We start from the raw sequence: 27,537 nt of genomic DNA, 5'->3' as shown, positions 1-27,537 counted from the left end.
GCCAGAGAATCCTGTGAAATGGATTTTGATCATTCTGTTGACCATATGGCATCCTTTCCCTAAACACAGAGTCGGCGTGGTGAGAGTCAGTCATCCTAATCATTAGACAGTGAGCTTTCACCATGTAGGAAAACTCTGCCAAATCCTTCCGAGACCTAACAAAGACTATTAACTTTGGGTTGTCAACTAGTGGATAACACCTAGAAAATGATTAGTCTAACATGTCGATATTGAAGATGTATGCCAATCCATTTCACTTCACAAATATAGGAATTTGATCTCAAATCTTACGAACCATCATATTCCACCGGGCTTTAGAGATAATATCTATATCTAGCTGTTTAATCATGCACTAGCATAATGTCTTTTTTTTTTTGTTAACTGTAGTTATTTCTTGCTCAACTTAATAAAACCCCAAATCCAAAACAGTTGTGATGCTGTGTAAAATGTCAAGAAAACAAGAATGCAATGATTTGGAAATCCCTTATAGATATGGTTTTCAGAACATAGAACACAGATCAGAAGGTGAAAGTTAGGTTTTTTTTTTCAAATAAAATGGAAAAATGTCTAATTTAGAAATTTATGGCAGCAACATATCTCAAAAAAATTGGAACAGGGACTTCTTTGCTAGATTTGTTCATATCCTAATGGGCTAAATGTTCATATAAATTATTTTTATGAAGCAGTATGTGGTTTAGCATTGTCTTGCTGAAATATGCAAGGACCTCTCTAAGGCCGGTGTCACACTTGCGAGTGCAATGCGAGAAACTCGTGCAAGTCTCTTGCCTCAATGCCCGACACTCGGGACCGGGGTGTGCGGCTGCATATAATTCTAGGCAGCTGAATGCTCCGGTCCGGCGGCAGTGTCGGGTATTGATGTGCGAGTTTCTCGCATTGCACACGCAAGTGTGACCCCAGCCTAATACTTAGTAATACTATGCTTACTAATTTTGCGATTTTTGAAAATTGAACCTCAATCCTGCATTTCTGCATATGCTAATAAGGCTAGTCCGATGAGGTATATGGTCTCATTAGTCCTACCTTGTATCTTCTAAACACTCCTCCCTGGGCATGATTGACAACCTGAATAATGGTCCTACCATAATGAGTATTATATGCAGTCCACCAGTCTCGCCAGAGAGGCATAATTAAGGCCGGGGCACACTTGCGAGCACAATGCGAGAAACTCACATGAATACCCGACACTACAGCCGGCACTCGGGCCTGGAGCGTGCGGCTGTATGTATTTCTATGCAGCCGCACGCTCCGGTCCCAAGTGCCGGGTATTGATGTGAGAGATTCGTGCGAGTTCCTCGCATTGTTCTCACAAGTGTGACGCCGGCCTTAGAAGAATTGATGCAGGCCAATGGCAGGAGTAGAAACGCCCCACCAGATTAGTCTGGCTTCATTTGCATATGTGGCGCTGCTGGATTAAATTTAATATTTCAAAGATCGCACCGCCAGTAAGTCCCATAAATCACCCTATTAGATAAAGGAAATACCCATGCATACTGTTGTATGATTGGTTGGGGACTGCCAGGAGACCTAACAGGTTCCCTTTAATGATGAATTTGTCATTGAGAAAGATTACATAGAAAGCAGTAGCGGTGTAAATAGGCTGGCGAATTGGCCTATAGACCGTTATTACAAAACAAATGACATTCCCGCTAATACTCATAAAAGGTTCTGGGAGGACTGTAGCTTTATATGAAAACCAGGAGAGATGCCATTTATTGCCCAATTTGGCACATTATATTCAGAGATCACAATTTATTTAATTTAGCGGTTGTGTAATGAATCTGAAATAATGCGCTCGCCTGTCCGGGGCCTTTATGGTTGCCCTTGGCTGCTGGGCACAGAAAAGCATATGCCTTGTACCAGTTTCAGTAAGTGATTAGCAGTAACCCACAGTCATATTGTCTTTTCTGCAGCCCGGGATGAAATTGTGCGCTGTGACGTGCGCAGACTCCCTTGTGTGCCCCCACTCATTGACTTTAGCTTTACATTCCAGCTGCGCTATGACAGCTTGTATTTATCCCTCTCCACCAGGACACAACCTTTATCTCCTATGTTCTGGGGAGGAAAATCTGTTGTTTACACTGTACTTTGTGGAAAGGCGTAATCTGCTGTCTCATGCAAAGTCCTGGCCATTGATGTGCATATTACAGCACTGCAACTCCGCTACAAAATGTTAGATCAGTGTCACATACTTTCCTCTGCCAGACTCCTTGCCTAATGATGCTGCCTAACAATCCTGCATTCTGACGCAGCCTTAGCCGTTCGCTCTTGAACTCTGGTTGGCCATAGTCTACTTATTCTCTGGTTCTGATCCGGTCTTTTTTGGTTACTCTATTCAGCTTGCTAAATCAGTGAGCAGCTACTCCGCAGATGCACCCTGGGGCCCGATCGTACAACAATGACCTTGTGCTACATACCCCACTCTGCACAGAGTTTCTTCTTCTTTCTCTCTGCACCTTAAACTTCCTATTTACACAAGCATATATACTTACAACTATATTTATATGTACTGTACCTGCGTGGCGTAAGTTCAATAGGCAAGTTTCTCACGACTAGTTCCCTTTTAAAAAAAAAAAAAGCCCATTTTTGGGACTATCGGGCTATGTTCACACGCTGCGGATTTTGCTGCGGGTCTGCAGCAGCTTTCCATGCGTTTACAGTACAATGTAAACCTATGGGAAACGCAATCCGCAGTGCCCATGCTGCGGAAAAAACACGGGCGGAAACGCAGCGGTTCACATTCCGCAGGATGTCAATTCTTTGTGCGGAATCCGCAGCTGTTTTACACCTGCTCCATAATAGAAAACCGTAGGTGTAAAACCGCAGTGGAATCCGCACAAAAACTGCGGTAAATCCGCGGTAATTCCGCAGGTAAAACGCAGTGCCTTTTACCTGCGGTTTTCACAAACCCGCTGCAGAAAAATCCGCAGACCTCAAGAATACGTTACCCTCAGGGTAAAGACTTTGGCCAACACTTAGAGCAGGGAGCCACATGTCGCTTGCAGGCACATGATGTGTGGTTCCTGGCTGGCGCATTAGTAACAAATCAAGCAAACCGCTATATAGAGAAGGTCTGCTGATGGTGACTTTTGTGAGTAGTCCTGAACACAACAGCAAATCTTAATGTACATTTAATGGCGGGGGGAATATAGTAATTTAGAGATAGGATGATACTCCAAGTAAGGCCGGGATCACACACAGCGAGATACGGCCGAGTCTCGCAGGTTAAAACCAAGCTCTGGCACCGGCACTCCGGAGCAGAGCGTGCAGCCGCACAGCAATACATGGAGCCGCACGCTCCACTCCGGAGTGCCGGTGCCAGAGCTTGGTTTTCACCTGTGAGACTCGGCCGTATCTCGCTGTGTGTGACTCCGGCCTTAGAGGGGTCCTTGAAGTTAAATGAAATAGTTTGGTGAGTGTGCTTTACAGTATATAAGAATATTGGGGGTCCCTCAATGTAAATACTTGAGGCTTCTGGATGTAGTTGCTGCCTATAACAGATAATAATAATATATATCTAATATATAAAGCTGAATGTGTGTATGTATGTGTGTATGTATGTCCGGGATTGGCATCTGAACCGTCGCAGCTACAGCCACAAAATTTTGCACAGTCACACGTCTGGACCCCGAGAGCGTCATAGGCTATGTTGTGAGGTGAAATTTTAACCCCGCGCTTTCCAATTCACCAAACAATTTTGCCCCTATCTACATAATGGGGAAAAAGAGAAAGGAAAAGTGTTGGAGGCGTCGCAGCTACAGGCACAAAATTTTGCACAGTCACATGTCTGGACCCCGAGAGCGTCAAAGCTATGTTGTGAGGTGAAATTTTAACCCCGCGCTTTCCAATTCACCAAACAATTTTGCCCCTATCTACATAATGGGGAAAAAATGAAAGGAAAAGTGTTGGAGGCAAATTAACAGCTGCCAGATGTGAACAAGGGGGACTTAAAGAATGAGAGCGATGGCGCCAAAGAGTATATACTGTACAGTTGCTAAGGTGGGGCCCCGACATGGGATAATCACCACACCACCACGGGGATATGAACACACACACAAAATGCGCCACACACTACCACGTGCTCGAACACATATACCACCCTCAGCGCACATTTCACCACACATACACCAACCTCGCCACATAAAAGTCGAAACACAAAAGTCGCCGCGCAAAACTCTCCACATGCAAAACTCGCCACACGTGCAAAACTCACCTCATGGAAAACTCACCACACGCAAAACTTGCACACGCGGAAAAATTGCCACATGCACAAAAGTTGCAGCACACAAAACTTGCACATACTCAAAAGGCACCACACATAAAACTCGCCACGCGCAAAACTTGCTGCACACAACTTGCTACACTAACCTGTCACATGCAACTCGACACAAAAAGTTGCTACACGCATGTCGCCACACAAAACTCATCTCACAAAAGTCGCTACATGCATGTCGCCACACGCAACTCAACACACACAACTTGACACACGAAACTCGCCCTAAACACACACAAGTCTGGTATTATCCTTCAAAAATAAAAATCTGATTAATAAGCAGACAAACTACAAGAGCAACAAATGTAACCTATAGGAATCCGGCAGCTGTCAGTCACATGACCAGTCTATTATGTGTATGTGTGAGCTAATATATACTGCCAGGGGGTGGGCTTACTGTTGGCTGGGGATTTATCAGGCTGCCAATTTATCTTACAAATACTGAGGTAAAAATACTGACCAAATAACGTGTGAACGAGGTCTAATACAGGAGGAGATGACATACAGATATATACTATTTACAGGGGAGATGACACACAGGTATATACTATATACAGGAGGAGATGACACACAGATATATACTATATACAGGAGAGATGACACACAGGTATATACTATATAGAGGAGGAGATGACCTACAGGTACATACTACATACAGGAGGAGATGACATACAGGTATATACTATATACAGGAGGAGATGACACACAGGGATATACTATATACAGGAGCAGATTACCTACAGGTATATACTATATACAAGAGGAGATTACATACAGGTATATACTATATATAGGAGGAGATCACATACAGGTATATACTATATACAGGGGAGATGACACACAGCAGGTATATACTATATACAGGGGAGATGACATACAGGTATATACTATATACAGGAGATGACATACAGGTGTATACTATATATAAGGGAGATGACAAACATGTATATACTGAGGTGAAAATGAGAGGTGTGAGGTGAAAATGAAAAGGTGTGAGTGCAAAATGAGAGGAGTGAGGGAAAATAGTGGAGTGATCGGAAAATGACAGATGTGAGGTCGAAATGACAAGTGTTAGGGGGGAATGAGAGGAGTGAGGGGGAAAATAAGAGGAGTGAGGGGGAAAATGAGGTGTGAGGGAGAAAATGAGAGATGTGAGGGGGAAAATGAAAGATGTGATGGGGAAAATGAGAGGCGTGATGGGAAAATAAGAGAAGTGAGGTGCTATAACTAACCACAGATATTTACTATGCCCAGGCAACGCCGGGCTCTTCAGCTGGTATATATATATACAGTATATATATATATATATATATATATATATATATATATATACATACACTGTGTTCCAAATTATTATGCAAATAATATTTCCTCATATTTTCTCTAAATTACCTATCTGAATTGCAGTCATTGTTATCTTCCAGTCATCTACTATTCTAGTATAATTGCAATGTTTTGGAACAAACTGCCTATGAAAACAGTATCTTTTTTTGAAAAAAAAAAAAAAACACTCAAAATGCATGTTTCAAATTATTATGCACAGCAGAGTTTTCAACCTTTTTTTTTTATTTTGAACAAAAAAATGGTCAATTGTGAAGTTATAAGCATTATCAGCTTATTACAAAATGAAATCAAACAGTTTTCAAGTGAAAACTTTATTATAGGTGATGTTACATTTGCATATAGGACCCCTTGTTCGAAAGCAGCTTCTGAACTCTCTCGTCCATTGAATTTGTCAGTTTTTGGATGGTTTCTGCTTCAATTGTTTTGCATGTGGACAGAATACCCTCCCAGAGCTGTTGCTTAGATGTGAACTGCCTCCCGCCATCATAGACACTCCTTTTGATGATGCTCCAGAGGTTCTCAATGGGGTTGAGGTCAGGGGAAGATGGTGGCCACACCATAAGTTTGTCCTCTTTTATGCCCATAGTAGCCAGAGATGCAGATGTGTTTTTTGCAGCATGAGACGGTGCATTATCATGCATGAAAATGATCTTGCTGCGGAAAGTACGGTTCTTCCTCTTGAACCATGGCAGGAAGTGTTGTTTTAGAAACTCCACATAGATTATGGAGTTCATCTTTACCCCTTCAGGGATCATAAAGGGGCCGACAATCTCTCTCCCCATTATTCCAGTCCAAAACATTACTCCACCTCCTCCTTGTAGGCGCCTTAGCCGTGTTTTCATGGGGTGTCCATCAACCAGCCATCCTCCACTCCATCCATCTGGACCATCGAGCATTGCACGGCACTCATCGGTGAACAAAACAGTTTGGAAGTCAGTCTTCATGTATCGTTTGGCCCACTGGAGCCGTTTTTGCTTGTGTGCAGTGGATAGAGGTGGTCGACAGGATGGCTTACGCACAGCTGCAAACCTCTGAAGGACCGTGCATCTTGTTGTTCTGGGGACGTTGGAGGCACCAGCAGCTTCAAAAACTTGTCTGCTGCTATGACAAGGCATTTTTGCAGCTGCTCTTTTAACCTTTCGCAATTGCCTGTTGGAAAGAGTCCTCAATTTTTCCTTATCAGCACGCACACGTGTGTGCTGGGAATAAGCTACATACTTCTTGATTGGGCGATGATCACGATGTGTCTTGGCAATGTTGATTGTAGTCATGCCTTGACCTAAATACTCCACAATTTGTTGCTTCTCAGCAACCGACACATCCTTTTTCTTTCCCATTTTGGCCAAAAATGTAGGCTGCTTAATAATGTGGAACAGCCTTCTTAAGTAGTCTTGCCTTTATTTGGACACACCTGCCAAACTAATGTGCACAGGTATCTGCAATTGCTTTCAGTGATATAAAGAGCCCTGACACACATCACCATCAATGAGTTTAACCCCTTCCCGACATCTGACGTTATAGTACGTCAGATGTCGGGTCCCCTGCTTTGATGTGCGCTCCGGCGGTGAGCGCACATCAAAGTCGCGACATGTCAGCTGTTTTTTACAGCTGACATGTGCGCGCAATAGCGGCGGGTGAAATCGCGATCACCCGCCGCTATTAACTAGTTAAATGCCGCTGTCAAACGCAGACAGCGGCATTTAACTACCGCATCCGGCCGTGCGGCCGGATATGAGCGCATCGCCGACCCCCGTCACATGATCGGGGGTCGGCGATGCTTGTACATTGTAACCATAGAGGTCCTGGAGACCTCTATGGTTACTGATCGCCGGTGGCTGTGAGCGCCACCCTGTGGTCGGCGCTCACAGCACACCGGCATTTCTGCTGTGTAGCAGCGATCTTATGATCGCTGCTGCATAGCAGAGCCGATCGCGCTGTGCCTGCTTCTAGCCTCCCATGGAGGCTATAGAAGCATGGCAAAAGTAAAAAAAAAAAAAGTTAAAAAAAATGTGAAAAAAATAAAAAAAATATGAAAGTTTAAATCACCCCCCTTTCGCCCCAATCAAAATAAATCAATAAAAAAAAAACCCAACCTACACATATTTGGAGAACCAGAAACACATGGGCCACTTGCACATTGAACAAGTCTATAGGAACCTGTTCACACCACCAGAAAACTTGAAGACAAAAGAGCACAGTGAGGTCAAAAATACGCTGTTGTAAAAAAAATCACAGTAATCAGCAAGTGCTAGAAAAGCACTTGCTGATTACTGTGATTTTTTTTACAACAGCGTATTTTTGACCTCACTGTGCTCTTTTGTCTACACATATTTGGTATCGCCGCGTTCAGAATCACCCGATCTATCAATAAAAAAAAAGCATTAACCTGATCGCTAAACGGCGTAATGAGAAAAAAAATCGAAACGCCAGATTTACGTTTTTTTGGTCGCCACGACATTGCATTAAAATGCAATAACGGGCGATCAAAAGAACGTATCTGCACCAAAATGCTATCATTAAAAATGCCAGCTCGGCACGCAAAAAATAAGCCCTCACCTGACCCCAGATCACGAAAAATGGAGACGCTACGAGTATCGGAAAATGGCGCAATTTTGTTTTGTTTTGTTTTTTGCAAAGTTTGGAATTTTTTTTCACCACTTAGGTGAAAAATAACCTAGTCATGTTAGGTGTCTATGAACTCGTACTGACCTGGAGAATCATAATGGCAGGTCAGTTTTAGCATTTAGTGAACCTAGCAAAATAGGCAAGCAAAAAACAAGTGTGGGATTGCACTTTTTTTGCAATTTCACTGCACTTGGAATTTTTTTCCCGTCTTCTAGTACACGACATGGTAAAACCAATGATGTCGTTCAAAAGTACAACTCGTCCCGCAAAAAATAAGCCCTCACATGGCCAAATTGACGGAAAAATAAAAAAGTTATGGCTCTGGGAAGGAGGGGAGCGAAAAACGGAAAAACGGAAAAAGCTCCGGGGGTGAAGGGGTTAAATGACAAACAAAAAAAATCTAACCTTATCACTCCTAAACTCTTTGTGCAGAATAATTTGGAACACAGTGTATATAAAACGAAAAGCAGCACAAGCAGATAATGTTCCTGGGTGCCGTGCCTCCAAGTCAATGACCAAACCTTTGCTTTTTTCACCCTGAACTGGTGTGCTGCTTTCGTGTGTGTGTGTGTGTGTGTGTGTGTGTGTGTGTGTGTGTGTGTGTGTGTGTCTATATATATATATGTATATATATATATATATATATATATATATATATATATATATATATACACACACACACACACACACACACACACACACACACACACACACACGTCAAGTGTCGTGTCTCCCCCGGCGCTGAGCCCCCTATCTTTTCTGGCACATGACAGCTGTCAGGTGCCCCTAACAGCCGCAGGTGGAATCGCAATCCATCCATAGCTGTTAACATGTTAAATACTACTGTCAATCTCTGACAGCGGCATTTAACATGATCGTGCCAGAGGAGGGTCACTAACTTCACTCATCAGCGCCCCTGTCACATGACTGCGGGGTGCCGATGGGTTGGCATGACAACGCGGAGTCTGCAGGAGATCTCGTGGTTGTCACTGACTATTTGCTATGAGTGTCGAACTGTGGCCAGCGTTCATAGCTGATGAGCATTTCTGATAAGCCCTGCGATTTGTAGCACAAGCGATCAGAAGATCGCAACTGCAAGTCTCCTAAGTATTCTATTGAAGCATATAAAAAGTGTAAAAAAGAAAAAACTTTTTAAAAATATAAAAAAAAATTTGAAAAATTCAAATCACCTCATTCAAAATAAAATAATAAAAAAATACACATTTGGCATCGCCGCGTTCAGAAACGCCCGATCTATTGAAATATAAAAAGGTTAATCTGATTGGTAAGCTAAGTAATGAGAAAAACATTTAAAACATCAGTTTTGTGGGGGGGTCGCCGCAACATTGCAATAACAGGCAAAAGATCGTATCTACCCATGGTATCGATAAAAACGTCAGCTCGGCATGCAAAAAGTAAGTCCCCACCCAGGCCCATATCCCGAAAAATTGAGATGCTATGGGTCTCAAAATGGCTTTATTTATTTTTTTTTACAGACTTTGGATTTTTTTTTCACCACTTAAATAAAAAAGAACCTATACATGTTTGGTATAATTTGGCAGCTGCTAATGCGTAATAACCTGGAGAATCATAATGGCAGGTCATTTTTTGCAATTTCACCGTACGTTGAATTTGTTTCCCTTTTTCCAGTACATTATATGTTATCAATGGTGTTGTTCAAAAGTACAACTCATCCAGAAAAAAACAAGCCCTCCTAAGACCATATTGACGGGAAAAATAAAAAGTTATTGCTCAGGGAAGAAGGGGAGCAAAAAATGAAAATGGCCCGGGGGTTAAGGTGCCTCGCAACCATCTCTCAGTGCTGAATGTCGCTCTCAAGTAACAATGATTGGTGACCCCGACCTCAGAGGGTGTGTCATGAAAACAACCCGTCCATATGTCTTTACATGAATAGTGCAGAAGTATATTGTATGGACCAAAATACACAGTTGATAAAGAGCTCTAACACATCTTCCTGTCCGTATATTACATAAATGGTCAATCCTGCTGAAGGGTTCCCTTTAAGTTCAAAATACAAATTTCTGACCAGAAGCATCTTCCTCTGACTATAATAGCCGATCAATAGGATTAGTGAAGCCTGACTCATGTCAATCCACTTCATAGGACCATAATTCTTTTAAAAAAAATAAGTGTAAGTTCACACTGGGCGATTTTGCTGCTCATTTTTATGCTAATTTTCTTCTGGGTTTTACAGGACCACAAAGCCTATGAGATTTCAGAAATCTCATGCACACACATTGCTTTTATTGTCATCAGTATTTAGTGCTTTGCATGGTTTTTTGGACAAAACCTGATTCTATAGAATAGGAATTTATTTTTCAACACTAAAGTATATCAGCATGCACATGAGAAATCTAGCATGCCAAAACAGCTGCAAGAAAAAAAAAAACAAGGACATTTTTTTTCTGCAGCTTCTTTTCTGCCAAGAGATGTTTTCGCTGCAGAAAAAAACGCTGAAAAAAGCCTAATGTGATCCTAAAAGTAGATACAAATTTTCCAACCAAGAGATGGAAAAAAAACCTGTTAAATCCCATTCAAAAATGTTGATGCGACATTCACATCATGAAAATCAAAGACTGTACAACATGGTGATTTCAGGGCATTTCTGCTACCCTAGTTCGGAGTAAGGAGGGGGCATAGTAGTGTAGTTGTAACAGTTAGTGGAAGGTAACATGTTGTCCTTATTTTAATAGATGACTTATTGTTATATTGATTGGTGGTCACACCTGCAGGAAGGCGAGATGTAACCTGGCTGGTTGATTCTGTTTAGTTTTTATCTATTTAAACATGGGGAGAAAACCCGCAACAACATCATTCAGATGGGCAGACTTAAAAGTAAAGCACGGCTGTGAATCTCACAATTCTGTTAAAAGCTTTAAAAAATTGGTTTTGCAAGTAGAGTTATGCTTTATCTAAACTTTGTATAAGGCTATGTGCACATTTTGCGGGTCTGCAGCAGCTTTCCATGCCTTTACATTACAATGTAAACCTATGGAAAACGCAATCCGCAGTGCCCATGCTGCGGAAAAAAAAGTGCGGAAACACTGCGGGTTACATTCCGCAGCATGTCAATTCTTTGTGCACAAAAACAGCGGTAATTCCGCAGTGCAGATTTACCAAAATCACTGCGGAAAAATCCGCACTCCTTTCCGCAACGTGTGCACATACCCTTGGTACTGTGCTTGAGAAAATAACTTAATTTATATGCAAATGAGGAGGCTTCCATGCACCCCTGCTGTGGCCAGTAGTTTGGCACACTTTGCATATTAGGGGTCTTCCTCTGCTTCTGATTGACAGTCCTCACTTCCCAGAGCCAGCACTGTCTGAATGCTGTCAGTGAGTGTGCAGCCACACGTGTTCTCCTTGGCTCCTTTCTTTTGAGGTCGCTTGTTACACGCGGGTCAGAAGAAAGGAGACAAGGAGAAAAATATATAAGTATATAAATAGATAGTGCTATTTAAAATTGAAATAAAAACACATAACCAAACATTAAACCACGTTTACCCTAAAAACCTAGTGTTAACAGTTATGCCATTTTTTGACAAGACATTCCCTTTCACAACGTTAAAATTAAGTCGTATAAGACTGAATAGGCAAACTAAAAGGTCAGCTTTGAGGAGGTAGATAAAAGGCTGACATTTGAAGAGGATCTATCACTAGATTTCTAAATAAAACCTGCATGTCACTACATAGATCAGACCTAATGATTTTATCCTTTTTGAAAGTTCATACTCCATCAGTGTACTTCCTCTCTGCTGCTGAACCTGCTCAGCACAAGCCGCCGCTATCAGACTGGGTAGATGGGGACAGAATACACAGGACTCCCTGTGCTTTGTCACTCTTTAGCTAGACTCATAAAATGCTCTAACATGGACTCATAAAAGTCTAACATGGATTGATTAATATACATACATCAGCCTCAGAGAAAACTCCTGAAAAGCTTCAGCAGATTTAAGATGTAAGTATGTGCCTATCTGCCGCAAATATGGCTCAGAAACCAGCAAACATAAGTGATGGACTACAGTGCGGACTGGTCATCATGCACTAAGGGAAGAGGGGGGAGGGAAACCAAAAACGACCAAGTCCGTAATGCATAAAAAAAATAACTTTATTAATATAAATGTATAAATTACAAGTATGGGGAAACAGTGGACAAATAAACATGCAATCAAATGCACAGATCACAAAGGGACGAACGGAAACGGGGGAACAAACATCCCACAACGCAGATGTGTGGTTAAATAATCAGTGTATTAGCAATAAATATAGGTGGGAAAGCCTGCCCTGTGCTAATAGATATGGGTCTAATATAATTGTATGGTATCTACTGACTCCATCGTAGTAGATAACCTACTATATAGCAAGTTTCAGAGGCCGAGTCATAGTACCTGGGTATAAGATGCATGCAGGGGCTCACTGAGTTTTTCAGCCCTTTTTTTGTGCTGAAAATGCCCCCCTCGGCTTATACACGAATTATTGTCCCAGAAAGACGGCGGAGGAAGGAGAGCGGCAGGTCACAGAGGCAGAAGTCGGTGGCTGTGGCTAAAGCCTGTGCCCGCTGCTAAAGAGAAATTAATATTCACTGCGCTGGCAATGAATATTCATTTCTCTCATAGCTGGCACAGTTACAGCAGCTGGCTTCCATCTCGTTCCGGCGCCAGCAGCTCTTCTGGCCAAGCAATCACGTGTCCCCAGCTCATTAAGGTAATGAATATTCACCTCTCTCCACTCCCATAGGCATGGAGTGAATATTCATTACCTTAATGAGTGGGGACACGTGAACGCTAGGCCGGAAGAGCTGCTGGCGCCAGAACGAGATGCAGCGAGGGCGTGCAGGGAAGGTAAGTAGGATGTGGTTTTTTATTTTTAGGAGCCATGCATACAAGGACAGGGATGGGGAGCCATGCATACAAGGACAGGGATGGGGAACCACGCATACCCAGCTTATACTCAAGTCAATACGTTTTCCCAGTTTTTCGTGGCAAAATTAGGTGCCTCGGCTTATACTTGGGTCGACTTATACACGAATATATATGGTAAGAGGAAAAAAAATTAAATGGAAGATTCATGCTGAAAATAATAAACAGTAAGTCTAAAAAGAAAACAGAAAAAGGCAGGAAAAAAGGGAAAGGGCTCTTAAAATGTTTCCAGATCCAGATGTTGGTGGGCGTATGTGATCTAGGAGGATCAGAATTTCAAAGATTTATCATGGATGTTCATGAGGTTTTTTTTTCATTAGAATTTTGTTGAATCTGGCTTTTTTTCTGCTTAAAATGGACAGAGGGCTATTTCCGGGCACGTGAAATAGTCTGCTTAGCAGTCAAAAATGTCAATAATAAAGGTCGTAATTGGAAGACCATACGTTGGGCTATTTTAAAATAAAGCTAGGCTTCTCAAAATTGTTCCTCAAAGCTGGATTTGGAACAGATAAAAAATAAGACAATACATTCTATACCAGACACAACTACTTTGGTCATATCCAACAGGTGTGGAGGACCATATCTCCTTGTTGACTGCAATCCCAGAAGCACCCCTGGGTAGCTTTAGTTGCGCAAGTAGGTGGTACACCCATTGCATTCCCGCTAGTGAATTTCTCATTAATGTCAGTGACATTTCATAAAAGCCAAAATTGAACAATCCCCTTTAGTCTGCTTCCTTAGCTAGATGGCACATTGCCAGCCTTACTCTCGTACTTGGAACAGGTTCTGCCTCGTCCAGGATTTGGCTTGCATTAGGCCGATCAATGCATGGCTCAGTGATTTAAATCCTTGCACTTTTCTTTTGAAATTCCTGAACGGTGTATACCGGTCTCAGACGCAGAATGGAGGATCAGTATTGTATAAAAAGAACAGAACTGTAAAAGTAAGCCAAGATATTTATAGATTTTTAAACGATACCGTAATATACACTGTGTTCCAAATTATTATGCAAATTGGATTTAAGTGTCATAAAGATTTAATTGTTTTGTTTTTCAAATAAACTCGTGGATGGTATTGTGTCTCAGGGCTCAATGATTCACTGAAATCAATCTTAAACACATGTGATAGTTAGTTTTCCAGGTGATTCTAATTAAAGGAAAACTACTCAAAAATGATGTTCCACATTATTATGCAGGTCACAGGTTTCAAGCAATATGGGAAAGAAAAAGGATCTCTCTGCTGCTGAAAAGCATCAAATAGTGCAATGCCTTGGTGAAGGGATGAAAACATTAGAAATTTTCCAAAAACATAAGCGTGATCATCGTACTGTTAAGAGATTTGTGGCTGTATCTGAGCACAAATGTGTTTGTGCTGATAAAGGCATAATGAGGAAGATTTCTGCCAGACAAGTTCATTGGATTAAGAGAGCAGCTGCTAAAAAGCCATTACAAAGCAGCAAACAGATATTTGAAGCTGCTGGTGCCTCTGGAGTCCCTCGAACCTCAAGGTGTAGGCTCCTTCAAAGGCTTGCTGTGGTGCATAAACCTACTATTCGGCCACCCTTAAACAGTGTTCACAAGCAGAAATGGTTGTATTGGGCCCACACATACATGAAGACTAATTTCCAAACAGTCTTGTTTACTGATAAGTGTTGAGCAACCCTGGATGGTCCAGATGGATGGAGTAGTGGATGGTTGGTGGATGGCCACCATGTCCCAACAAGGCTGTAACATCAGCGAGGAGGTGGAGGAGTCATGTTTTGGGCCAGAATCATGGGAAACAGCTGGTAAGGCCCTTTAAGGTTCCTGAAGGTGTGAAAATGACCTCTGCAAAGTATATAGAGTTTCTGACTGACAACTTTCTTCTATGGTCTAAAAAGCAGAAACGTGCCTTCAGGAGCAAAATCATCTTCATGCTGACAATGCCCCATCTCATGCTGCAAAGAATACCTCTGAGTCATTGGCTGCTATGGGCATAAAAGGAGATAAACTCATGGTGTGGCCACCATCTTCCCCTGACCTCAACCCTATAGAGAACCTTTGGAGTATCATCAAACAAAGGATCTATGAGGGTGGGAGGCAGTTCACATCAAAACAGCAGCTCTAGGAGGCTATTCTGACTTCATGTAAAGAAATACAAGCAGAAACTCTCCAAAAACTCACAAGTTTAATGGATGCAAGAATTGTGAAGGTGATATCAAAGAAGGGTCCTATGTTAACATGTAACTTGGCCGGTTAGGATGTTTTGGAGTTAAATAGCTTTTTTGTTCAGTGAATGTGACCTCCTAATGCTGCAAATTCCACAAATGAGCATTTTCAGTTCTTTAAAACGTATCAAATGTTTAGAAATTCTACTGTGCCTAATAATTTGGAACAGTGCATTTTGAGCTTTTATTCATTTTGGAGATTATGCTGTTATCATTGGAGGTTTCTTCAATAAAATTCGATGTATAATCTAACGGGTGATGACTTTTATTAGACTGACTGTCATTTACACTGACCATTTAGGAAAATCCGAGAAAAATGTCATTTGCATAATAATTTGGAACATAGTGTGTGTATATATATATATATATATATATATATATATATATATATATATTACTTTTATTGGAAGAACTATAAATATATATGGGTAGGCATCTATGCCCATGTAAATCTTTATATCTGCCTTTGCTTGCTAGAAAAAGAATGTTACTCCATGAGTCAGTGACCTTTAATGACTCAATGATAATTACCATCATTCATGAATACTGGGCATGAAGTGTTCTGTTGATTTCACTGGTTCCTAATAAAAGGATATGCTCAGTTCTGATTAACACTGGTTTAGTTTATATATTGCATCGTTTGTTTATCAAGATAACTATACGCCACCCACCTTAGGCTACGGCAATTTCATATCTAAATAGAGCCATATTATTGTGGTTATAAACAGCCGGGTCATCTTTTTCCTATTTATACACATCAATATCTCCAAAGGCATAGTATAGGGCCCAGGAGGAACTAAGCAGACTAAAATATGTATTATGCTTCTTTTACACTTGTCGTGTTTTTTGCGGGCCGTATTGCTGTAATTTTCACGGTTTGTCACAAAAACGAACTGCAAAAATCTTCTCGGATCGCCGTTTTTCTGGTTTGGAATAGGTCCATCTCGTGTCTCTGCAGGCCTTCAAAGTGATAAACAGGAAGTACATGGGAGTGTCTAGTAAAAATACGGCGTTCGTTCCGCCTATATGTTCTTCACGGTGTACCGCAATACCAACACACTGGGCAAGCTTCCGTTGTTTTTACGGCCCCATTGATTTCAATGGGGGCTGTGTCCGTAAGCCATGAAAATTAATCGAGCCGGCTCAATATTTTTTCTCTGGTACTGAAGTGGTTAATACTTGGGTGGAATTCATCCCTTGTTAAGTGGGTGTCCCACCAGTATTCCGTTTACCCAAGCCATTCACCCACAGGCAGCCTAAAAGCTTACAAAGTGGCAAGGAGGGCATTCCAACTTCTGACAACATATTCAATTTTTATTTTGTCATTAAAATGCCATGCCAAATGAAACAAAAAAAGGGGGATAGAAAAAAAAAAGGAACACTGTTCTTGATAAAGAATATTAATGACACAATAAAGTTGGATATTTATCTGGAAGCCCTGTTAGCCACTTTGCATCCACACAGTGATCAGCATGTGTGTCTGTTCATTCTGGACTTCATTTGTCCACGGTGAGCTGGCTTCCCTTTCGTTGGCCTAAAATAATGGTATTTCTTTCTGGTTTATGTGCTAATTAATATGGGGGTACATGACAATGTTGCAGGAGGGCGGTATCCGCACCCCACATCAACCAATTGGGCACGCGTGCATGTTCACAAGAAATCCAGCTACTGTCTATGAACTTCTTGCCAAAAGCAAAGCAGTTGAAGAGTGACTGGAAAAGCATCACTTATCCCCATGCTGCATATGGCTGCTTCCCTCCTCCTCCCCTCGCTCCATTCTGTCCCCCTTTCCTTTAGGCCTATAGAGTTCACTTGCCTCTCGTTAATTAATTTTGGTGTATGGGCTAATTAAAATTTTTACATTGCGACCCAAGTGAGGTATTCAGCTGGGAACAATCAAGACATGTTTCCCTCATGTGGTCCTGCCTGTTGCTATTCCCATGGTTACCACCAACATGGCTGTCTCGGCGAGCGTCTCTCCGCTGTTGCTTTGTACGCTGTTGAACCCCACTGATTGGGTTGGTTAATAATGAGAACAACGAACTGCAGATCTATAAAACGTACAGACAAATGGCATAAAATAGCAGCTACACAGAGAGGCTACTTAATCCTTACAGGACAAAGGACAACAAGCTTATTTGTCAATTAAATTTTTAATATTCTTCATTAAAGATAATGTAATTATTCACAATTAATTTTTTTTTACCTAATTCCTAAAACTAGTGACTAGTCTGAATTCCGTCGCTCATAGAAGTAGCCACGTTCCTCCGTCCTACACAAATTGTGTAGAAATGACAAGCAAATATGTAACAGGCATTTCTTTGGGACTAATTGGCATCTGCATAGAAAGAAAATTAGTAATAATTGTCATTATCAGGGTTAACACAAACAGCAATCTCCTAGAAATGTGTCTAAAAACCACAGTTCTGGAATAAAAGGAAACCTAATCAAAGAATATGCCCCCTCCCCCACACTCACCTAAAAAAAAAATCAACAGCAACATTCCTTTTTGAAATGGTCACTAGCAATTTTTAGGTGTAGCGTCTGTTTCCCTGCACGTTTCCCACTCTCCCCTCCCCCGACAAGGACACCGACTCACTGACCGTCCTGGCCCAGCCCTTGTCCTGCGTGTCTTCCTCCTCCTCCTGCTGCTTCCTGGGGTCTGCGCATGCTTGGCACTGCATTTAAGGTGTTTAGGTCTTAAAGAGATCGTGTGCACCGTCCAAAAGTGTCCCCAGCCAATGGCTGGGAGACACTGATTTAAGGCACCTCCACCTGTTGGGAGGTGCTTGAGCAACGTGTTAAGTCAGTTAGTCTGAACACTTACTGTTTCTCAGGTCCACTGTCTGTTAGTACTTACCAGTACCCACTTGAGCCTGCTCCTTCTTACCTGTGCCTTTCAGTATCTGCTTGTCTGTATACCAGCGTCATCTGCTGTCCTAACCTGTATACCTGCAATGCCAGTCTGTATACCACCTGTACCTGTCTGCACCTGCCTGTACTTGTCAAGGTCCATCCATTCCTGGCCAATCCAACTACCTGCCCCTTTGAGGGTCAGCTGCCATATGTCCAAGGTCTGTCATGGAGTAGTACCTGGCTCCCATCTGGAGCCAAGTCTAACCTCACCTTCAGGGGCTCTAGCGAAGAGTCAGGTGTTCGCCTAATAATGCACCGCCATGCTCTCTTCGGTCCACGGCACAGTGGTTCCACCACTATACGCGTTACATTAGGATGGCCAAAAAGGCTGATTTAGACCATTTTCTGGTAACCATCAGTGATTTTTTCTTACATTATTGGTTTTGACAGATGCCCTGAGATATCTGTCGACAAGCCAATCTGCCATGTTTTTTTGGGGGTCATTGTCAGGTGCTGTAGTTGAAAAGTTGTTTATGCTGAGGATCTGTATCTCATCAATGGAAGACTAGACTAGCTTTTCCAATCTAAAAATTAACGACCTGTTAGAAAAATGGCCAGTTAATATTCCTAATGTATGGCATGCTTAAAGGGGTTGTTCGGTATTTTAGTATAGATGATCTATCCTAAGGATAGGCCATCAATATAAGGTGGGGGTAAAACACCTGGCAACCCCTGCTGCTCAGCTGTTCCCGATGGCAGCTGGATGTCATCAGTTGCGGAGATGCACAGTACAGAGCTCCGTCAACTGTATAGTGGTCATGGCCAGGTACAGCAAATTGGCTCCTATTCAAATGAATAGATGTCGATCTGCAGTAACCTGCTGTGGCCTCTATACAGTTGGAGCTGTGCTGTTTCACGCCCCAATTGAGTAAATCCGGCATCGTGATTACTCGCTAATCCCACCCCCTGCACAGTAGCTCCGCCCCACCTCATCACCACACAGAATCCCGCCCCCCACCCCATTACCACACACAATACCGCCCCCCCACCCCATTACCACACACAATACCGCCCCCCCACCCCATTACCGCACACAATCCCGCCCCCCCACCCCATTACCACACACAATCCCGCCCCCCACCCCATTACCACACACAATCCCGCCCCCCCACCCCATTACCACACACAATCCCGCCCCCCCACCCCATTACCACACACAATCCCGCCCCCACCACATAACCAGACATAATCCCGCCCCCCACCCCATTACTACACATAATCCCACCCCGCACCCCATTACCACACATAATCCCACCCCCCACCCCATTACCACACATGAGCCCGCCCCCCACCCCATTACCACACATAATCCTGCCCACCACATCACCACACATAATCCCGTCCCCCACCACATCACCACACAATCCCGCCGGCCCACCACATCACCACACATAATCCCGCCCCCCACCACATCACCACACACAATCCCGCCCCCCACCACATCACACTCGCTAATCCCGCCCCCTGCACAGTAGCTCCACCCACCACATCACCACACATAATCCCGCCCCCACCCCATTACCACACAATCCTGCCCCCACCGCATTACCACACAGTCCCGCCCCCCCACATTACCACACACATTACCACACACAATCCGCACCACATCACCACACACAATCCCGCCCCCCCACCACATCACCACACATAATCCCGCCCCCCCACCACATCACCACACATAATCCCGCCCCACCACATCACCACACATAATCCCGCCCACCACATCACCACACATAATCCCGCCCACCACATCACCACACATAATCCCGCCCCCCCACATCACCACACATAATCCCGCCACCAAACACATCACCACGCATAATCCCGCCCCCCCAACACATCACCACACATAATCCCACCCCCAACACATCACCACACATAATCCCGCCCACATCACCACACATAATCCCGCCCCCCACCACATCACCACACATAATCCCGACCCCACCACATCACCACACATAATCCCGCCCCCCACATCACCACGCATAATCCTGCCACTAAACACATCACCACGCATAAGCCTGCCACCAAACACATCACCACGCATAATCCTGCCCGCCCACATCACCACACATAATCCCACCCCAACACATCACCACACATAATCCCGCCCCCCCACCACAACACCACATAATCCCTCCACCAAACACATCACCGCGCATAATCCCGCCCCCAACACATCACCACACATAATCCCGCCCCCAACACATCACCACACATAATCCCACCCACCACATAACCACACATAATCCCGCCCCCCCACCACATCACCACACATAATCCTGGCCCCAACACATCACCACGCATAATACCGCCCCCAACACATCACCACACATAATCCCGCCCACATCACACATAATCCCGCCCCCCAACACATCACCACACATAATCCCACCCCCACACATAATCCTGCCACCAAACACATCACCACGCATAATCCCACCACAACACCACATAATCCCGCCAAACACATCACCACGCATAATCCCGCCCCCCAACACATCACCACACATAATCTCACCCCCAACACATCACACATAATCCCGCCCACCCACCACATCACCACACATAATCCCGCCCCCCCACATCACCACACATAATCCCGCCCCCAACACATCACCACGCATAATCCCGCCCCCTAACACATCACCACGCATAATCCCGCCCCCTAACACATCACATATAATCCCGCGCCCCAACACATCACCACACATAATCCCGCCCCCCCACCCCATTACCACACAATCCCGCCCCCCACATCACTACACATAATCCCGCCCCCCACATCACCACACAATCCCGCCCCCCACCGCATCACCACACATAATCACGCCCGCCACCGCATTACCACACATAATCCCGCCCCCCACCGCATTACCACACATAATCCTGCCCCCCACATCACCACACATAATCCCGACCCCCAACATTACCACAGATAATCCCGCCCCCACCACATTACCACACATAATCCCGCCCCCCCACCACATTACCACACATAATCCCGCCCCCACCACACATAATCCCGCCCCCATCTAATCACCACATAATCCCACCCCCACTACATCACCACACATAATCCCACCCCCACCACATCACCACACAATCCCGCCCCCACCACATCACCACACACAATCCCGCCCCCCACCACATTACCACATAATCCCGCCCCTCCACCACATCACCACACATAATCCCACCCCCCACCACATTACCACAAATAATCCCGCCCCCCACCACATTACCATACAATCCCGCCCCTCCACCACACATAACCCTGCCCCCCACCACATTACCACAAATAATCCCGCCCCCACCACATCACCACAGATAATCCCGCCCCCCACCACATTACCACACAATCCCGCCCCTCCACCACACATAACCCTGCCCCCCACCACATTACCACAAATAATCCCGGCCCCCCCACCACATCACCACAGATAATCCCGTCCCCCACCACATTACCACACATAATCCCGCCCCTCCACCACATCACCACACATAATCCCACCGCCCACCACATTGCCACACATAATCCCGCCCCTCCACCACCACACAATCCCGCCCCCCACCACATTACCACAGAATCCCGCTCCCCCACCACATTACCACACATAATCCCGCCCCCCCGCCACATTACCACACATAATCCCGCCCCCCCGCCACATTACCACACATAATCCCGCCCCCCCCCACATTACCACACGAGGCTCCATCCCCACACATTACCACACGAAGCTCCTCCCCCCCACATTACCACACACAGCACTTCCTTTCTATGTAATTCAACCACTTCAGCCAAGGTAAACGTACATTTAATTGCATAATCACCAGCAGCGTTAATTAGATAGCAATGAGCGTGCCGAGCGTTAGCTGGCTGGAAACAGCTAGTGTATATATATATATGTGTATATATATATATATATATATATATATATATATATATATATATATATATATATATATATATATATATATATATATATATAAAGAATTCCTCTGTATGTTTTCCAAGAAGTCAGTTATGTCCACTCTTCCTAACCAGTTACAGCAGGATCCTATCCCCTCTGCTTGTATTCAGTAGGACTAAACATTGTTAGTTTTCCAGGACAAGTGACTATAATCCAAAACCCTTCTTCCCTTGGTCATCAGCATCTTTCCAATGTATTTACTGCAAGGAATCCGCAGTGTTCTGTGGCTGCAGAAGCTCAGCCTCATGCTCTCCCTGTGGCCTTTATTCTGGCCCTTATTCTTTTGGTTAGTGCTGAGATTGGCACTTGACAAGTCAGGTGCATGATCAGTGCTATTCTAGTAATTAAGCCTTTGCGAGGGGTGTGGGTACAACATCAGTGTGCCTCCCTGTGTGGGTAACCATGCCTGAGGTGGCATGGCTAGAGCGGAATGCACAACGAGCGCTCATTTTAAATGCCATCCTCTACACTGCTCCTCTAGGCTAATAGGTTACGTAGATCGGAATGGCCTTAAAGGGGTTGTCCGGTCTGCTGATGAAAGTCTGCAGTCAGTCTGTGACTGCAGACTCCTGAATCCTTTCAGTGTGTGCACTGCACACTGTCAGGATTCTCTAGTATTGCCTGCGAGAGCATGACCACAAGTATGCGATTTGTACACATACAGTCACGTGCCGTCTAGACTTGCTTGGCCTCGCTCTATACAAGTGAGCTGAATGAGTCCAGGAACGTCGTTAGAATGTTGCATGAAGCATGCAAATCACATGGACTCCTCTGGACCTCTAATGATAGTCTCCAGTCACTACATCACTGACTGCAGACTGACTTCTGAATTCTTACAGCGTGCACAGCACATTGCCAAATCGGTCTCCTAATCGTGGAGACATACTCTTTGAGTTGGTGTTAAAAGATAATGTTGTCTCCTACTTTCTGTTCCTCACAGGGTGCCGGGGGGCTGCCATTGCCATTGGGTGATTGCTATGAAGGTACTCCTAGGTAGTCCAGCACTTGGCTGGCCTTCATAGGACACCATGAATTTATCTATACACTAACATGGTATGCGGTATGTAAGACAAGTGATCAGAGTCCCACAGCGAATAAAAGATAAAGTAAAGAAAACACATTTTAAAAAATATTTAAAAAAATATATAAAATTTCGAATTCACCTTTTTTCCTTTTTAAAAGACATAAAAAATAAATGTTTGTTAGTGTTGCGTCTGAAAAAGTCCAAATTATAAAATTGACTCCAAAAGGTAAAAGTTGAAATGGCAAAATTGCATTTTTTTTTTTCTGAACCCTGCACCTCATAAAAAAATAAATAAATGCAATAAAAAGCTAGTAAAATGTGTCAGTTCAAAACACAAAAAAATGACATTTTTCTGAATTCTTTTCACTGCTTAAAATTTAAATGAAAAAAAGAATGTTTACAAATTTGATATTGTCGTAAACGCATTGGCCAGTACAATCCTATCTCCCGGTCACTTTTAGGGCACAATGAACATTGCAAAAATAAGATCTGAAAAACAATGGTGGAATTGCAGAGGGGGTGGAGGGGTGTTAATGATTTTACTTCACTTCGGAGTTTTTGTTCACATTTACCAGTACATTCTATATTAAAATTAATGCTGCTTTTCTAAACCATAACTCGTACCACAATAAAGCAAACCCCGTAAAATAAGAAGACAGGCTACAAAGAACGAAAGCGCAACAACAAAAAAATGAAAATCACTCAGTCATGAAAGGGTTAAATATAAATAAGGAACCTTTTTATAATGACATTTCCTTTTTCTTTTTCTATTCCCAGAGAACCCTTTTAAACCATCACATGCCTAGAATTATGTAGTGTTAGCATTTAAAGCTCTATATACCATTTATTTGTGGAATATCAAAACTGATCTTGGGGAGAAAACAATTAACACTACAAAAACCGCTGCATGTGAACATAGCCTTTTTTTTTATTCTGCCTCCTGAAAAGCTGTAAGGCTGTGTGGACACGTTGCAGATTTTTCGCTATAAAAACGCATACATATGCATCCCATCATTTATAATGCATTCCGCAATTTTTTTGCACATGTTGTGTTTGTTTCCGCGAAAAAAACGCATCGCGTTAAAAAACGCAGCATGTTCATTCATTTTGCGGATTTTTTTTTGCTGATTTCCCACTATATTATTGCATTGGGAAGCTCCGGGGGAAAAAAAAAAAAACCACGAAAAAAACGCATGCGGATTTCTTGCAGAAAATGTCCGGTTTTGCTCAGGAAATTTCTGCAAGAAATCCTGACGTGTGCACATTGCCTGAGGATTCTGAATCTCCTAGCTTTTAGGCTTACTCTTGTTTTGTTTCCTGACTTGTACGGTACTGCAGTGTTTTTGATATCCAGGGCATGTCAATTTTTGCACCTTTTTTTAACCATAGAAAGCAATAAGAAGGTGGGGAAAAAATACAACAAACAGGCTTTGCCGCATGTATTGTAGACAATTCAAACATGTAATCAGCACCAAAAAAGCAGCAAAATCTGTGTTTTGTTTTTAATGTCAACAGAGTAGGTTTTGCTTCGGGGAAAAAAACACTGCAAAAATGCGTGAACATGGTTTTAGCTTAATCAATTTAGGACTCCATGTGCAATAAAAACCAGGGCTGTGGAGTCGGTAAGCCAAACCTCTGACTCCACCAAAATGGGCTCCGACTGACTCCACGACTCCGATTCCACAGCCCTGATAAAAACATTGGATAATTGCCTGGTGCTGTTCAGTGATGTCCGCACCACTGTTCCCGGACAGTGACGTGACATTGTTGTGTCATGTGCATGTGTGGACGTCTGCCCTGAAGGAATATTGATGAGCTGCATCTGGCCGCTCAGGAGTTGCATCGTCCCGTCACCCTCCAAGAATGGTGGCGTCAACATTACTGGAACGGTGCTGTTCTGGGATATTTGTAGATTGTGAGCCTTCGCGGGCAGGGTCCTCTCTCCTACTGTACCAGTTATGACTTGTATTGTTCAAGATTATTGTACTTGTTATTATGTATACCCCTCCTCACTTGTAAAGCGCCATGGAATAAATGGCGCTATAACAATAAATAATAATAATAATAATAATAATGAGGAGCCATTCTTTTTATTCCATATGTGGCCCCTAATTAATTAGTTTGTGGTTAAGTAAAAGAACAACAAACCTGCAATGTTCAGTAGAGAGACTGACAATGGAAAGCACCACTCCAGTGTTTTCTTGTTTTGTTTTTTTGTTGCAGCGCTGGAGTGGTGCAACTAATCTGAGTTCCCTTTCCCCCATCTTATATCACCAGCTGCCTTTTTCTTCTGTTATCGGCGCCACCCCAGGCAGTCTCCAGCAGTTTGTGACCTGTCAGATTGCTCCATTGTTTGCTAGAATGAGCCACTTTTTAATGTAAGTCTATGAGAGCCGGAACGAGGGCGTCGTTACTGTTACTCTCTACACACAACCGGTCAGAAGTCTATGTGCCCTTTTTTGATGCACGTGACTGTATTAGGTAGGGCCGCAGCATGACTAATTAACTAAGTAATTAACAATCTGAGTGCATCCTGGAGTTTTATTAGCCCAAGCGTCCGTATTAATAAATTACGCTACTGGATAAATTAAATTACACTATTAGAATGATTAATTCTGTATGAGACATTTATTAATCTTGCTTGCTGAGCGATCGCATATGTAAAGCACAGTTTATTGTAAAACTATCTGGATAATATTTCTAGGTTAGCGAGCCATATTGGAGCCATATGCATGCTAATTCTTCACACAAAGTCTGCGAGATTAATTAAATTGTGGTGGCTGTAATGTTACCTGGGGGGATCCGTGACATTACTTGAATGTGCGTGTACACAGTGGGCTCAGTCACCGGCAGCATACTCTCGCTTATCGCTGCTATTGGCTTGTTAATTATCTAGCAGGAGCAGGGAGCCACCTGGGCATCGGTGACAAGGACACGGAAGTGTCTGTAAAATGGGATTTCTGCCCAGGCCCTTGTTCTCTAAAACGCAAACTGATCTGAATAAACAAATACAGGATGTGATCCGTACGGGGGTTTTCTATTCACAGCAGGTATATACTCTAGCAATATTACATATTCTTGGCCAACCCCATGGCAAGCGCTCAGCTGTTTCTATGTCTCCCATAGAGGTATATGCAGCAGCTCCTTGTTGTACTCCTCCCCATTGTGAACAAGTCAGTGCAGAGGAGCAGAAGAGGCAACTGATGGCAATAGTAGGGGGTCAAGTTACCCTATTTGAACTCTTACAGCTCTGGCAAAAATTAAGAGTCCACCACATCAAAACCCTGTCATGGGCAGCCCAATCTCCAGACCTGAACCCCATTGAAAACCTCTAGAATGTAATCAAGAGGATGATGGATAGTCGGAAGCCATCAAACAAAGAACGTCTTACATTTTTATGCCAGAACCAGTGTGAAAGACTGGTGGAAAGCATGCCAAGACGCATGAAAGCTGTAATTAAAAATCACGGTTATTCCACAAAATAATTGATTTCTGAACTCTTCCTGAGTTAAAACATTAGTATTGTTGTTTCTAAATGATTATGAACGTGTTTTCTTTGCATTATTTGAGTTCTGAAAGCACTGTTTTGTTTTTTTTGTTTTTTTCATTTTGACCATTTCTCCTTTTCAGAAAAAAAATACAAAAATGTATTGCTTGGAAATTCGGAGACATGTTGTCAGAAGTTTATAAAATAAAAAAACAATTTACATTTTACTCAAACAGATGCTTATAAAGAGAAAAATCAGACAAACTGAACATTTTTGCAGTGGTCTCTTAATTTTTGCCAGAGCTGTATGTGGCATGGTTTAGATTTATTTCTTTTTCTTTGTATTTATATCTTGGTGGCATAGTTTTACGGCTGAAAGAAGAGACCAGTCCATTGAGTTCTACCTATACCGTAACATGTTGATGCAGAGGAAGGCAAAAGCTAATTGCCCCAGATTAGGGAAAAAATGACATCCCGACTTCTGAAACTGCAATCTGACTAGTTCCCTGGATCAACATCCCATCGTAGAATATAGTACCCATAACCTGTAATATTACATTTTTTGAGAAAGGCATCCAGGCCCTCATTGTAGTTTTTTTGTTAATCAACCATCATGTGGCAGAAAGTTCCATAGTTTCTCTGAACATACTTAGTAAAGAATCTGCGTCTGTGATTGTGATTAAACCTTCTTTCCTCTATGCCCCCATGTCGTCATTGCAGGCCTAGG

General features: G+C 43.2%; 2 protein-coding genes across 5 annotated transcripts in view; one reads left to right on the top strand and one right to left on the bottom strand.

Moving 5' to 3' along the window:
* The window catches only part of RSPH14 (radial spoke head 14 homolog), a 324,813-nt gene that overhangs the window by 238,708 nt on the left and 58,568 nt on the right, over window positions 1-27,537 (bottom strand). The window lies entirely within an intron of this gene.
* The window catches only part of GNAZ (G protein subunit alpha z), a 211,739-nt gene that overhangs the window by 179,684 nt on the left and 4,518 nt on the right, over window positions 1-27,537 (top strand). The gene's annotated exons all lie outside the window — the stretch shown is intronic.

This window comes from Ranitomeya variabilis, chromosome 1 (assembly GCF_051348905.1).
Source record: "Ranitomeya variabilis isolate aRanVar5 chromosome 1, aRanVar5.hap1, whole genome shotgun sequence".
Taxonomy (NCBI): Eukaryota; Metazoa; Chordata; class Amphibia; order Anura; family Dendrobatidae; genus Ranitomeya; species Ranitomeya variabilis.
This window is presented reverse-complemented; position numbering and strand designations above follow the sequence as displayed.